Here is a 16,720-nt window from a genome sequence, read left to right on the forward strand (position 1 = left end):
TTTGCCACATACGTCGAATGTAGATAATTAGAAAATATCTTTGAATGAGTGAAAGCATGGTCTAAACAATGTTTTGCTTGTTGAAAATAGTTCTCTCCACTCTTTCTTCCCTCATTTTCTAGGTGTGTTTCCTGAGAGAATTGATATCAAGGGAGTCTGAACTAAACTATTCCACTTTTTTTTTTCTTTTGTGGTACACGGGCCTCTTACCGTTGTGGCCTCTCCCGTTGCAGAGCACAGGCTCCAGACGTGCAGGCTCAGCGGCCATGGCTCACGGGCCCAGCCGCTCCGCGGCATGTGGGATCTTCCCGGACCAGGGCAGGAACCCGTGTCCCCTGCATAGGCAGGTGGACTCTCAACCACTGCTCCACCAGGGAAGCCCTTCCACTTTTTTTAAGCCAGTGATGGGTGGGTTAGGATTGTCTATAGATATGAGTTATCTACATCCATAGATTTTGTAGTGGAATAATTTTTTCTAGTACAGACTCAAGCTTCAATTTATTCAATGAATCCATACTCCTTAAGAACTTGCTCTGTGAAGAATGGTACTAAATATTTTCAATAGATTACTACAGCTGTGTTTACAGGTGAACCTGGCAAGGATACTGAGGGGTCAGAGTTTGAATTGCCAGATGTGGGTTGACGTGTATGAGGTTAATGGCTTGTACTCTTTCCCTTGTCCTTCACTTTCTGCTTTTGGTGACCTCATCCTGACCTTTGTAAGGCTATGGGTAGTTATTTTACCTACGAGTACTCTGTTTTCACTTGTCTGCGTTTGGTTATGTTTTCTCTCCTTTATTAAGAAGCACTTCCCTTCATTATACAAAGTAATCTGCTGGTTTGTTGTTATTGTGGTAGCAGTATATTTTGTAGTGATATGTAATTTTATTTTTGGATTTTCACTTGTGTAGCTATATTTCCAAATTCTGTATTTATTTACCTGTATCTGTATTCATTTTATGCTCATGTAAATTTTCAGTCATCTTTGTGATTGCTTTAAGTAATTTTAAATTTTGTAATTCATTCTTTAATATATCTTTTGTTAACATTTTCTTTGTTTAATTTGATTGAATTTTTCTTTGCTTAACTATTTCTAGTTTTAAATTTATATTTTATACTTTGCATTATATTATCTTAATTTTATAGTTTTATGCTTAAAATTCCTATTTTTACTTCTTATATATTTTTTTATATTTCCACCTCTATTTTTCTTTATTCTCCTGTCTCTTAACTTTTGTACAAGGACTTATATTTTAGCATGTTAATTTTGGTTTACCCATGCATTATTTATTTTGCAGATTTTGAAATTGTTTCTTTAAATTGCATGGATTATTTTTCATTAACAACAAAATGAAAAGGCAGCCTCCTGTATGAGGGAAAGTATTTGCAAATCATATATCTAATAATGTGTTTATATCCAAAATATATAAAGAACTCATACAACTCAATAGCAAAAGAATGAACAATCCAGTTTCAAAAAAGGCAAAGGGGGCTTCCCTGGTGGTGCAGTGGTTGAGAGTCCACCTGCCGATGCAGGGGACACGGGTTCGTGCCCCGGTCGAGGAAGATCCCACATGCCGCGGAGCGGGTGGGCCCGTGAGCCATGGCCGCTGAGCCTGCGCGTCCGGAGCCTGTGCTCCGCAATGGGAGAGGCCACAACAGTGAGAGGCCCACATACCGCAAAAAAATAAATAAGTAAATAAAAAAGGGCAAAGGATCTGAATAAACACTTTTATAAGGAAGACACACAGATGGCTAACAGGTACATAAAAAGATGTTCAGCGTCACTAATGATCAGGGAATTGCAAATCAAAACCACAGTGAGATGTCACCTCACACCTGTCAGAAGGGGAGATATTATCAAAAGGCAAGAAGTAACAAGTGTTGGGAAGGATGTGGAGAAAAGGGAACCCTTTTTCCACTGTTGATGGGAAAGTAAATTGGTGCAGTCACTTTGCAAAACTTATGGAGGTTCCTCAAAAAATTGAAAATAGAACTAACATATGATACAGCAATTCCACATCTGGGTATTTATCTGAAGAAAACAAAAACACTAATTTGAAAAGATATACGCACCCTCATGGTCATTGCAGCATTATTTACAATAGCCTAGACATGGAAACAACCTAAAGGTCCATCAATGGAGTAACAGATCAGGAAAATATGGTATCTATTTTTAAGCGATTTATGTTAGGATGTTATCAGGAGGCATGTTTGGAAGTTTCAGGAAAGAGTCCACACTGCATAGTATAGTTTGGAACCTTTTCATCTGGTTCTTCCCGTAGCTGGCCATTCTCAGCTTCTATCAATAGAAAATTGTCATTTATATCATGCATCTATCTATATTAAACATTTTTATGAGGTTAATGTGTGCAAGGGAAAGTGCTGGTACTTGGGTGGAGCAGTGGAAAACGAACTGGATCATAGCCCATGAAATAATCATGCAATGTAAAATGAGATGTACACACAGGAAAAAATACCATATGCATATAAGGGTAGGCCAAACATAATCTACAAGACCAGCAAGACGAATTTGGGAAAGTAGGTGAGCAGAATCTTCTTGGCGGAGAATAGGAATTGCAGATGCCTAAGACAGGAAAGGGGTTTGTGGTATTAGAGAAATAAAATGATCAGTAGAACTGGAGAGTAATGCATAGGAGTTTGTCTGGAGTGTAAAGAAAAAGTTGATCCTAATTCTGGAGTTTTAGCCATAGCCCAACCACGAAGTGCCTTGTAGATCATACCTGCCTCTTTAACAGTTCACTCTGGTTCCTGAATGGAGAATGGATTTAGGGAGAAATGAGAACAGAATCGTTGGAAGGTGGTGTGCTAGAGAGATGAGAGTGGCTTGCCCTAGGGTGGTAGAAGTGGCAGTAGTAAGAGGATGGACGTGGAAAATATTCAGGAAGAAGAATCGGTGGGACTTGGCTTTGGGAATTAGGGCTCAGCTTCCGGCTGAGATGGGGTATTGGAGAAACAAGTTTGGGGCAAAAGACCTTCTATCTGTTTAGAGTATGTTTAGCTTAAACTTGCATCTTAAACACAGTAACTCACAGAAAACTAATCATTCATTCATGCATTTTCCTTTACTTATCTCCTGGAAGTCTTGCCTCTCCCTTTCATAATATGATAACCTAGAAAACTGTATTTCCAATATTTTATACTCGCCACATTCTGTTCTAGTCTGCTTTGCTTTTCCAGTCCTACTATACTCTACCATCAGGTCAAAACGACATTAATAAATAAACTCCAGGGAGTAAAAATAACCTTCAAGAAAAAGTGTCAATCTTGCCTATTCTATGATGTATTCTTTATTAAAAATCAGTTTATGTTAAATTATATGTATTAATATTCTAATCTTCATATTATAATCAGTTAATTAGTAGCAATTAGCAGAGTTTAGCCCAAAATAGCTGCCTTATATTTTATGTGCTCTTTGTAATGTTACTTATGCCTCTGCAACATTTAGCTCTCTAAAAAAATTTATTTTTGAAAGAACAGTTTGAATCATTTTAGAACTCATTGTTTTGTTTTGTTTTTTCCAAATCGACAATGCCTTAAAATGAACTCTAAAGAGCACGGCTATGTTAAATGACGTCAACTGGAATTTGAAAGGACAGTGTATAATTTTTTTTTGTTGTTGTTGCGGGCCTCTCACTGTTGTGGCCTCTCCGCTGCGGAGCACAGGCTCCGGACGCGCAGGCTCAGCGGCCATGGCTCACGGGCCCAGCCGCTCTGCGGCACGTGGGATCCTCCCGGACCGGGGCACGAGCCCGCGTCCCCTGCATCAGCAGGCGGACTCTCAACCACTGCGCCACCAGGGAAGCCCGACAGTGTATAATTTTTATAGTACTTGTAGTGATTAGAATAATCCCCCCAAAGGTGTCTATATTATAATCCCTGAAGAGTTAACATGTCAATGTACAAGTCAAAAAGGACTTTGTAGAAGTGATTTAATTAAGAATCTTGTGATGGGAGATTGTACTGGATTATCCAGGTGAATCTAATATAGTGACAAGGATTCTTATAGGAGGGAGGAAAGAGAGAGAGAAAATGAGAGGTAACAAAGGAAATGAAGGCCAGACTTAGAGATTTGAAAATGCTACTTTGCTGGTTTTAAAGATTTAGGAAGATACCCTGAGCCAAAGAATGCCTTTTCTGATGCTGGAAAAGCAAGGAGATGGAATCTCCCCTAAAGGCTACAGAGTGCTCTCAGCCCTGATGACACCTTAATTTTAACCCAGTTACACTCATACTTCTGAACTCCACACTATAAGATATTAAATCTGTGTTGTGTTAAGCCAATAAGTTTGTGGTAATTTGTTACAGCAGCAATAGGAACCTAATACGGCATTCCGTAATCACTCTGTAACGTTACTAATGCGTTATTTCAACACAACACACTTTGCCAGTGATTTCAGTGTTGGTTTATGAAATAACTGAAAGGGAAAAAGAGAAACGTACATGATATTTGTTACTGTTAACATTGTCATTCCTGTGAGGATCCTGTTGCTCTAGTGTTTTATAAAATCCAGAGAGAACTAGTCTTTTCTCTTGGAGGTGGGATGGAGGTGGGGGGTAGGCATTTATTTACCAATCCTGAAGCAACTCAGACATTATTCTGAAAATATTACTGCGGATGTGGAAAAAAATGTAAGATGTTTCCATTTCTGACATTTAGCTGACTATAAAAAATTTTTAAAAAGGAAATATTTTTTTGAACTGTAGGAAGAATGGAAATACTGGGAAAGTCCGAATTTGAACGCCCTTTAATAAATCAACAAAAGCTTTGTGCTTTATTCTCTTCACCTGTGTTCAAAGTTTGACTATGTCTTTTTTCACAAAAAAATTTCCCAAAACGGTGCCCCACATAAAGATGCATAGCTCATTGCATTTCCGGGTTAACTAGAGACACAAAATGATGACATTCTATTATTCCATCAGAATGCCCCCATTAACGTAAGACAGAGCTCTTTACAGAAGTATGAGAGAATAAAGGTGAATAAATCTTATTTAGCTGGCTCACTTTAACACTTGGAAAATCTATGAGTCATGCTATAAGGGCCACACATAAAACACACAAAGAAAAAAGAATTATTCCCAGTGACAATCAAGAAGTAGTTGGGCTTGATGGTTTTTTAGCAGCTGTGTGCAAATCATTATATATCAATGGCCATGGGGAAACATTGTCAACGTCTGGAGTTTTTATTAAACAAATACCAACAGCTACCATTTGATTGCTTTTTCCCAAAGCAAAGATTAAATAATAGTCCATCAGACACCTGCTGCATGAGATTCATCACAGCAGCCTGTCCTCCCCACCAAGCGTAAAGAAGCATCTTCCTTGCATTCTCCAACACACAAAATGTGTGTGTGTGTGTGTGTGTGTATGTGTGTGTGATTAAAACTGGAAACAGAAGAAAAGATTACTGATTAATGAGAAACATAGTTTCTTCTTTAGTTAAATAGGAATTAAAAAAAAACTGAAACGGAGACCGTTGCATTATAACATGGTCATATATTTTCCTGTGAATTTTAGATGCCATATGCTCTTTTATTATAGTATTAACGTGTTTTGAAAGATTATTCACACACAGTAGGACTTGGAATGAATCATAATGAGTTCCAAAGACAGAAATTTGGGGGGCCCATTAAAACAAGAGCTATCAGATTTAGAGGAGGGAGACCACTTATTTGCATAAATGTGTTCACATAAGTTTAAGAGCTATATGTTTGGGAAATCAAGCTGTTGATCTAAATGTCAGCTGGAACTTTGCCAATGCTATGAAATGGTCATACTAGATACAAACATGGCTTTGACCTAGCATATGGTAACACCTTTCCCAAAGACGGTTGGTCTCTCCAGTATGAAGAAGTGCAAGTATAACAGTGTTATTAATGAGTATCATTTGAAACTGTTTATATCTGTGCTACTGAAAATGTGGCCCTCAGACCAACAATATCAGAGTCACATGGAAGCTGGTTAGAAATGTAAATTGCTGGACTCCACAAGTAACCTACTGGATCAATTTTTGCAAATGTGACCTAGTATCTGGGTTTTAACAAGTTTTCTAAGTGATTAGTATGCATGATAAATTAAAGAACCACAGGTTAATGTGATTTGGGGTCATCAGTAACTTGAATTTATTTGTAAAATATTGAGAATATTCAAATTTAACACAACCTCCAAATGATTGGTCATATAGGGATTCATAGTCTATATATGTAGTTTTCAAACACACCTCATTAAAGAACTTCCCTCGTATTTCATTTTGTAAAAGTATTCAGATATGTGGGACTAGGTCCATCTAGAACTTTTTCCAAATTTAGTTTTAAATAAAGAAATACACGTTTTTAATATGTAGTGGGAGTGGTTCATTTAGGTGAAATGGAATAAAAAATAGTTGGAGTAAAAAAAATCGTCAAGACTAAAGGAAATTATTCTTGGTTACAGAGTGAAAGTGCTTTCTAGATTATAAACCTAGATATGATAGTTGAAGTTATATTTAGAGTGAGAATTGAATTAATATTACTCTGACTACCGTGGTGTAGGCTTTCTGTTGTTAAGAGATTGTGAAGAATATTTAGACACTAGTAAGTGCATCATTGAGGTATGTTTTCGAATGAAGTTAGTGAGCTAAGCTTGGCTTAAAAATGGGAGTTAATTATATTCACATAACAAAAATGTGTTGCCAGGAAAATTGCTGGAATAATGTCAGCAATTTGCAATTCTCTTGCTTTGCCTCCATGGTTGCAATACATCAGCAACTTCGCGTTCAAGGGAAGTAGAAGGGGAGAGAACACAGCATGAGACCCTTTCGTCTCTTTAATCAGAAAAGCAAATCTTTCTTTAAAACCCTCCAACGGGCCTTGGATTAAGGCTCACTGCCCCATGAAGCCCCTTGAATGGGAGGGAAACGGGGGTGGGAATGACTTTTACACCAGCCTGTCAACCACGCCTGAATAGCTTAGACTAGGGCTGCCACAAACAACACGGACAAAACCCAAATCCTTCTTCAGATCAATAATCCTATAATCAATAGATATTTTTCTAGTGGTTAATGTCAGTTACCAACAGTTTCTTGAAACCAGCTATTTCTTGAAACCCTGTAAATGTGTTTAAAGATGAACATCTGTTTATAGGCTCTTCGTCTCTGAGTATTCTAACAATTGGTTGAATACATGCGATAGGAAAAACCTAAGTAGTCATTTTTCTCATTTCCTATCTACAACGAGAGAGACTAATATAAAACAGATGTTGGTAGCCTATGCCCACACTTATCTGGGGAGATGCACTGCATGGCTGTCCTCAGTGACCGATTCTGGTATCTCTATGCATATGACCTCAAGGATGCTCATCCAGGACATCGGACTTTGTCCTATCAGCTACAGGGAGCTGAACTCAATGAACTTTCAAGGTCTCTTTTAAGGCCATTGTCGGATTTGCCTGCCTGTGTAGTCTCAGGACTTGTTTATATCCACATGAGGTCAATGCTTTCTCCCTCCTATTAATTTTCGTACCATCTGTGCTGCCAGATGTAGTGAGAACAGGGGCAGCACTCCGCCCTGGGGAAGAAAAGGCAACTCCGCCCAACAGCTCTGCCCCTGTCTCTGAATTGATTCTTCCCTTTGTTCCAGGAGATCTGCACTCTCATTTACCAAAAGTAAAGGTCTGAGTGTACAACCTAGTTGAAAATAGCTATCCATTTGGGGCAAAGAAGAGTCAACCTGGATGGATAATATTGCACATATTTCTTCACTTTTGCTATTCATAAAATGTTTTGGAATTTACCTGTCAGCTAGAGATATGCTAGAATATGGCCTCGTATTATTGAGTGATTGACTGAAGATAATTGGGACAAGATTCACTCAGAGAAGGAATTAAAAGGAGCATAAGGTAAGGATCAGGGCCTGAAACTATTTTATGAAAGGGACAGAAAAGATATAAGTTTCCACTTTCATTCCTAGAGCAAACCTATACGTTATCCCCTAAGTGTGAGATGTACCAAACCAGGGAAGTCGTACCTTGTCAATGACCTGCATTACTCTGGCTCTTCAATGTTTTTCTTATTCATTTTGTACTCTTGATATTATAGAACTGAGAATAATGGGAGGTGCTGGGAAATGATTTCTTAGCTTTGAGTCACCCTTTTGTAGACTGTGTGAGCTAGAAAGGTCTTCCAAGGTCATCCATCTGTCTCATTTCACGTTACAGATGCAGCAACTGAGGCATGCAGAGATGAGGTGATATTCCCCAGCCCTTTTTCATACAGAGCTACCTGTTATAGAGAAAATGGCTCATTCTTATAATAACCAATCGAACATGTTAATATTTTAGTTACCTTTCACACATCTGTCTACAAATCTTAGCAGCAAAATTGAGCTTTGTATTTATTGAGTAGAAAAACCACTTCTCTTTATATTATACGAATACTAGCAGCTTCTAGGAACAAGTTTACATTAGGATCGAACCATACCTAATGGTGTTCACAAAGATGAGATGTTCAACTGTGCATTTAAAATTTTATATGTTACTGAGCTTCTACAATCAAGTGAACAATGCAACTGTACAGTGGTATTTGATAGGAACCCTCAGGGAAAGTATTTCTCTTAGGACGGAAAAAGAAACCACAAATAAAGTAAAGCACACATTGGGTTCATTAGCAGAAAAGTGCTGGGGAGACTTTAGTTTGTTCCTGAGGATTAGAAAGATATTTCACAACCTTTGGTCAGTTCTCTTCAATGTTGGAAACCTATACGTACTGAGAGCAGGCAACCTCACTCAAGTTCGGAAGTAGTTCAACCCTGCTCTGAGGAAGAACACAGCGGTAGATATTAACAGGCATTAAGATAGGGACCAATGTGCCCCTTGGGCTATTCTTTCCTGGGATAGTTGTTGCTACACCTGGGAAGGAGATCCAACATGGGGTTTTTTCCTGTTTGCCTTTGGGGCTCTTCTTCTTGTCCTTTGAGTTACTTTGTCATTCTCTTCTCAGGGGTCTGCTAAATCCATGAACAGATACTGAAGGAGTTCCCTGTTGTGAGAAAACACAAGGCTCATAAGATATTTCTTTTTTAGAGACCTGCAAAATATTCTTACAATGGTATAACTAAAGAAAATGTTATAGTTGCATTTTTATTCAAGAGTAACCAATACTAGGGCTTCCCTGGTGGCGCAGTGGTTGGGAGTCCGCCTGCCGATGCAGGGGACGCGGGTTCGTGACCTGGTCCGGGAGGATCCCACATGCCGCGGAGCAGCTGGGCCCGTGGGCCATGGCCGCTGAGCCTGCGCGTCCGGAGCCTGTGCTCTGCGACGGGAGAGGCCACAGCAGTGAGAGGCCCGCGTACCGCAAAAAAAAAAAAAAAAAAAAAAAAAAAAAGAGTAACCAACACTAAAACAAGAGGCTATGGACATATCATATCAAAGATGAATATCCAAGTTGTTATTTCCATAATGGCAGCTGTGATAGAAAAAGAAGAGTACTGGATTTGGAGACAAGGAAACTAGTTTTACATCTCAGCTATGCCACTTAATATATGACCTTGGATTTTATGAGCCTCAGTTTACTAATAAAACAGAATAAAGATAATCTCTTCCCCAGGATGTATTTAATGACAAAAATATAGGGCATGTAGAAGCACTGACTGGCCCATGTAAGCATTCAAGAAGCATGGATGAAAACCAGCTACATCTAAGTTTACATACTAAATCAGATCTCCTCCAGTCTTTGTCTGGGTGTTAAGTTCCTTTTAAAATATGTAACTCAACCTTGACCATATACCTAAAAGTTACATTCAGACCAAGTTTTCTATAGAATTTCCCAATCAGAGATTCATTCCATCTACTCACTACCTCTACCTCTTCAAATTGCTTTGGACTAAATCATATTCTAGGGACGCAAATAGTCCAAATTCATCAGCCATATGTAGTCAGTGGAGATTGCCCACTCCCACCCCCCCCCCCCAAAAAGACTTCATCTACAAGGAAGGGACCGGTTGTTTTCATGTCACTAAATCTCAAGATCATCAATGGGAAAGAATGAAGTTCACTGCTTATCATATGAGATTGTCCTGCCTAATTGAGTTATTGACAATCAGGCTTTGTATAATTGTTTTTTTTTTTCTTTGTATGATTGTATTTCATCATAAAACACTTTATTTATTAAAGATTGTTTTATTAGATAATTGTGGCTAATATTTTTAAATATCAAATGGAAAGAGCAGGTTGCACAATGATGAGCAGTATGCAATATATAAAATGTGAACATTTTATATTTTAGAGAAAACTATTTGACAATTGTTTTCAAGATGAGCACTAAATTGAAAAGAGTGATTATTTTTGGAGCTAGATGAAAAGGAATGAGATCAGGGGAGAGGGGCTAAAAGGGGGCTTCGACTACACCTACATTTTTTATTTCATTAAAAATACGAAGTGAGAGAGTGGCATGGACACATATACACTACCAAACGTAAAATAGATAGCTAGCGGGAAGCAGCCACATAGCACAGGGAGATCAGCTCCGTGCTCTGTGACCACCTAGAGGGGTGGGATAGCAAGGGTGGGAGGGAGATGCAAGAGGGAAGAGATATGGGGATATATGTATATGTATAACTGATTCTAAAAGTAAATTCATACACTATTTAAAATGTTTTTTCTAGTTTTTGAAACATTGAATCTCAACAACATGTTAACATAACCAACCGTAAGTTTAAAAAAAACAGAGCAGGTCCTGAAAAAACAAGCTAGAAGACATTTAAAATTTTTTTGCAATCCTGAATAAACTGAACCTCTTTAGGCAACTAAACTAGTACGAGTGCATTTATTCAATTATAGATTTCACTGAACTTGGAGAAATTTCATGGGTCAAGGTTTCATAAGTTTGAAACAGCTTCAGAACAGGTTTTCATTGTTCATTTTTACAGTGACATGCACATCTTGACGTAGAACTTCCTGGATTGACATTATTCAACATAGCACCAACCCCCAGTTAAGAGGCTTGGTTCTCCAAATAATATCAAGCCTTCCACTGCGCCTGCAAGCACACCTGCACATGAGGCTCCCAGAGTTTCATATTGTTATTTCAGCCGGCTGCCTTCCCTCAAATTTCCCATAAATCCTAATAACACTGCTGCATTGCTTCATGACATCTGGTTCTTGGTGGAAGGTTATGGCATAAAGAGGAGACTCACTACACAAGGGTCACTCATTTGTGCATTTTCAATGTGAATAGAACCTGGATGTAACTCCAGGGTCCCTATGCCCTCAATATGAAAAATAAAAAACTGTATATGTGATAAAACAGTCAAGAATAATAATTTTAATTAATTTCAGTTGAATGAGCATTTATTAAGGGTGACATTTTTCTAGATCCAGTGGGAAACATGAAGATGTTTAGACATAATACATAGGCTTCAAGAACTTGATGTTTTAAAAGGGACACAGGGAACATATAAATAATAATATGAAACAGACGATTCTTGGGACATGAAGTTTCATACAAATGTGTACGTACAAGAAAATTAGGAAGGCATTCTGGGAATGATAAATTTCAATCTGGACATTGATGGATGAATAGAAAGTTCACTTGGACATACTTAATTCTCTTTGTTATCAAAGTAATATGTATTCATTTTAGGGACTGGGGAACCATTCAGAGAAGCACAGTGGAGGGGATTTCTTATTGTGTATGATGTGCTCGTGTATTTCAATGCATGAACAATCCTCATGTCCCTTCCCAAGAGGGGTCCCACTGGCAAAAATACTTCCTGGTTCCCACAGGAATAAATGCAGCTAATAGAACTGGGAAGCCTCTGACAGCCCCAGGGAAAAGTTTATGCTATGGCGTGTCATTTTTCCTCCAAAGTAGAAAACAGATTCCAGTCTTCTCCTTTTACTATGGGAACACTTGGAAAAGCTATCGGAAAGCAAAATAACTCGGAGATATCATGGGTTCGTTCCAGAACTGCCACAATAAAGCATATATCACAATAAAGTAAGTCACACGAATTGTTTGGCTTTCCAATGCATATAAAAGTTTTGCTTACACTATACAGTGGTCTATTAAATGTGCAATAGTATTGTGTCTATAAAAACAATGTACATACACTAACTAAAAATACTTTATTGATAACAAATGCTAACCATCATTTAAGCCTTTAATGAGTCGTAATCTTTTTGCTGGTGGAGCCTTTGAAATATTGTGAGAATGACCAAAATGTGACACCGAGACACAAAATGAGCAAACGCTGTTGAGAAAATGGCGCTGATAGACTTGCTCTCAGCAGAGTTGTCACAACTTTCAATTTGTAAAAAATCACAATATCTGTGAAGCACAATAAAGCAAAGTGCAATAAAAGGTTTTAATGTAAAAACTGCAGAAAGAGGAACAAACATTGAGTGTTCAGATCCTGGTGGGTGACCTGAACTGGCTCAAAATTGCGAGGCAGCTGACGGCTGTGGTGGAGTGAGAGGTTCTGTGGTTTGTAGAAACTGTTTTTGAAACACGCCCAGGTTAAAAAGTATGACCACTTTACCTGACATGTTCTGTTTCTCATGGTGATAGATCTTAGAGCTTTTTAATAGAAAAGTTTTGTTATGAAAAAAATGCAACCCAAATATTCTCTTTTCGGTGTGTCTGTTCTTTACTAGGCCTTTGCATGCATACGGTTCTCCTGGACTTTTGCCTTTTTTCGGTGGTGACCATGCATGAGACTCCTGTCCATGTCAACTGCAGAGTTAGGAAACGTGATTACAGGAAGGTTCCTCCCTTCAGGGGGCTTGAAGTCGAATGCCTGAACTCCCTGTCTTACCCTGGTCTGGAATCACTGGATCTTCTGTTGCACGCCCCTCTGATACTGAGTCACCTCTGAGTGGGTTTTTAATCCATCATGGCACTAGGTTGAGCCTGCTCCTGAAATCATGAAAGAAAGAATTCAAGAGACACGTTAGAATTCAGGCTTTTGAGGGTCAGGCTTGTCCATCTCAGCCTCCTGTCACCTGCATATCTGATGCCCAGGGCCATCTCTGAGTCCCCAAAGCAAGCCTCCACCTCCTCTTAAAATCTGCATCAGATCTTCAGATTTTGTGAATTCGGATTTTCAACTATTTCCTTAGCAGGTGATACTTCATCTTGCACATTTCCTCTGACCAGGTTGTCATAAGAGCCTTTCACTCCGCTGCAGTCAAAACCAAACATTAAATTTTCTGACTCACTTTTCGAACTGTATTTCAATAAGGAACTTACAAAGTTATGCTTCTATAGCACAGGGAGATCAGCTCGGTGCTTTGTGACCGCCTGGAGGGGTGGGATAGGGAGGGTGGGAGGGAGGGAGACGCAAGAGGGAAGAGATATGGGAACATAAGTATATGTATAACTGATTCACTTTGTTATAAAGCAGAAACTAACACACCATTGTAAAGCAATTATACCCCAATAAAGATGTTAAAAAAAAAAAAAGAAAATACTGCTCTTGGGTACCATAGCCTCTGACACAACATTGTAATTGTTTTAATTGAGGTATAGTTGATTTACAACGTTGTGTTAGTTTCAGGTGTACAGCACAGTGATTCAGCCATATATATGTTAAATATATATTAAAATAAATAAGTTGATTAATTAAAAAAAGTTATGCTTCTATACCTAGGTAATTTTTCTATAACACACACACATATATTCCTTAAATATTAGGTACAAATTTAATTCCTATATAATGATTTATAGTTGAAAACAGAAAGGAACATACTGCTCAGAGATTTCCCATGTTGCCAGGTTTAATTCATTGTAAAATAAATCTTAGTCTCTACATTTATCATTATTATAATGATTATTGTTATTAAGTCTGAATTTCATAGATGTCTTCATGTGAGGGATCCCAATACGTACAAGTCCTGTCTTTCTAATGTATTTTAATCCTGAGACTTCTCAGAAGACCTGAAACCATTCTTGCATTTCTTATGAACTATGGATTAAGTTGATTGAATATCTATCTTGTGAGAAAAGGAAAGGAGAGGCCTCTCTTCATTATGAATAAAAGAGCACAATTTACCATTTATCTTTAAAGATAGGGTGTTAGACATAGTATCCATAATGGTTTTATTATTTATCGCCCTGTGCACAAAAAAAAAAAGAAGAAAGAGTGAATTTCCTCTAAACCGCACTGTTGGGAAAATTTGAGAGTCACAAGTAACTTATTACTGTAGGTGACTTTGTCAATACTCATATTATTCATTCTCAACTTTTTGCTCCGCTCTATGTTGAAGCACAAAATCATGCTTTACGTGTCATGAGTGTGATATCTATTCATGGGCCAGCCAGTGATTCAATATTTTCCACATTACCCTGGCATCTGATAGAACGTTGACCTTATAATTGTATAAATACAATTGTCAGAACAGTAAAGAGGATGATGTACACACACAAAACAACTGTTGCTTTATATTTATGTATTACATTTGCACGCTGGAAGCATGCATATAAAATACGCATATATTATATAAATATATACACTCATATTTTTGAACTTTTTTTTACCATTTATCCATTTTCAGTTAGTACAGTCATCTGTGCAATTATTTGCATTTTGACAGATCATAGAGTGAGCATTAAGACTTTTGGCTTCTAGAGAAGACTGGCCTACAACGTCTCCTGAGCGCAGAAAGTAAGCAGAGGACGGTCAATTCGAAAGATTCACCTTATCTGCCTTAGCTCGGTGTCAAGACTCTCAGCGTCCCAGCTGAAACCTGATTATATTTTCTCTCGGAAATCATTTTTGCTTAAGCCTAGAGATGGACTAATATGCATTTGAAGGTAGTATAGATTGTGTTGATTTTGTTTGCATATACATTTCTGGAAACATATGTAATAGTTCAAGGAAATTTGAGGTGAAAATTAAATATAAAAGTTCTAGTAGAATATTTAAAAAGATGAAATTCCTCATTTATCTTTGGGCCAACTGCTTCTGAAAATACACACACACATAACACTGAGTAAAACCTCTTAGAAAAAATATATTTTACTCATTGCTCTACAAGAAATCTCATTCCCTGGGGCCTATAATCTATGAAGTTACTCTGAGGCAATGGCAATGTATATAGCATTCCCCAACATTTAAGTCTTTAGAGTTGTTTTAAAGTGAAACCCCTAAAATAGTGACTACAGCTTTAGTCAACTAGTATAGATCTACAAACTCACACAAATTTTATGGTTTACAAGTAAGATTTCAAAGACTTCATTCAACAGGAACGTATTGTTAGTTATTATTTTACAGCTCTATTTTTCACTAAGCATGGGAGTTTGATCTATTTTAGCTAAAATAGCATCCATTTTATATGTAAAATCATTTTTAAAATACCTAATTGCATGCTTTCTTCTCCCTAAATTAGCTATTATAAAGAAGAAAATGGCAAACTCTATATTATAGTACATCACACTTAACATGATTGTATATACTTACATATATACTCTAAAAATGCATACACACGTTAAGCTAGAGTGTGTGTGTGTGTGTGTTTGGTTTAGATGCCTCTGTGACACAAGATACAGAATATTCACTCTATTTCATATACAGATCATGTATTCCCTACAATTTTATTCCCATTTCCTCAAACTTGACTAGATGTTGGCAGGTTTTCTACAGTTACAACCATAACATCTGCCAATCTCTATCACTTTATAGCCTTTCATTGTCTTGTTGAACTAGCTAAGGCTTGCAGTTTGATGTTAAAGCAGAGACCATACCCTTGCCTTGCGACCAGTCTCAGGGGAAAAGCATCCAGTTTCCCACTATTAAGTAAGATGTTAGCTGTACAGTTTGTAAATATTCTTTGTGCAGGAGAAATACCATTCTATTTCTAGTCTTTTGAGAGTATTTGCCATGAATACGTGTTTGAATTTGTCAAATATTTTCCCACACCTATTGCTATCATCATATGTTTTTTTTATTGTGTAGGTTAAATTGATTTTCAAATGTTAAGTCAGCCCTGAATATAGGTCATATATCTTACTGGATATGGTATTGAATGTTTTTGTATATTGTTGAATTTAACTTTTTACTATTTGTTGGAGGATTTTTGCATTCTATATCCAGGGGAGCACTAATGAAAAAATGGACAACATGCTAGAGTAGAAATACAAGCAAAGAGATGGAAATGCTAAGAAATAGTCAAGAGAAAGTACAAGGAATAAAAAAGTGACATAAACGAAGACTCCCTTTGATGGAGGCATCAGTGGACTGAACACAGCCAAGGAAATGATCAGGGAGGCTGAGGAGATGTCACTGCCTGTTTTAAATACATGATCTGATAATTCCAACATCTGTGTCATCTGAGCCTGGTTCTGGTGTTTGTTGTCTCTTCAGTGCTGCTTTCCCTTGTCTTTGGGCATGCGTTGTGATTTTCGTTAAAAGCTAGACATGATATATGAGTTAATAGAAACTGAAGTAATTAGGCCCTTAGTGTGAGTATTTACGTTAATCTGCTCAGGACTTTGACTGTGTTTAATGTTTATTTTAGCTCTTGGTTCCAGAGTTTTCAGATTCCTCTATTATCCCTTTTTCTTTTCCCCTGTTTTCTTTGGACTTTCCTAAGAACTCCTCTTTAGATAAAGACTCTGCCTCTCAGCTGTTTCAGTTGTAATTTAATGTTTAACGTGGGAGTCCTATCAGTGTGGCAGTAAGGCGGGGGGGAGGAGAAATTTTCCTAAATCTTAAAATTAAATCCCAG

This window comes from Delphinapterus leucas, chromosome 18 (genome assembly GCF_059928025.1).
Source record: "Delphinapterus leucas isolate spDelLeu-1000000601 "Yukka" chromosome 18, BTC_Dleu_Yukka2, whole genome shotgun sequence".
Classification (NCBI taxonomy): Eukaryota; Metazoa; Chordata; class Mammalia; order Artiodactyla; family Monodontidae; genus Delphinapterus; species Delphinapterus leucas.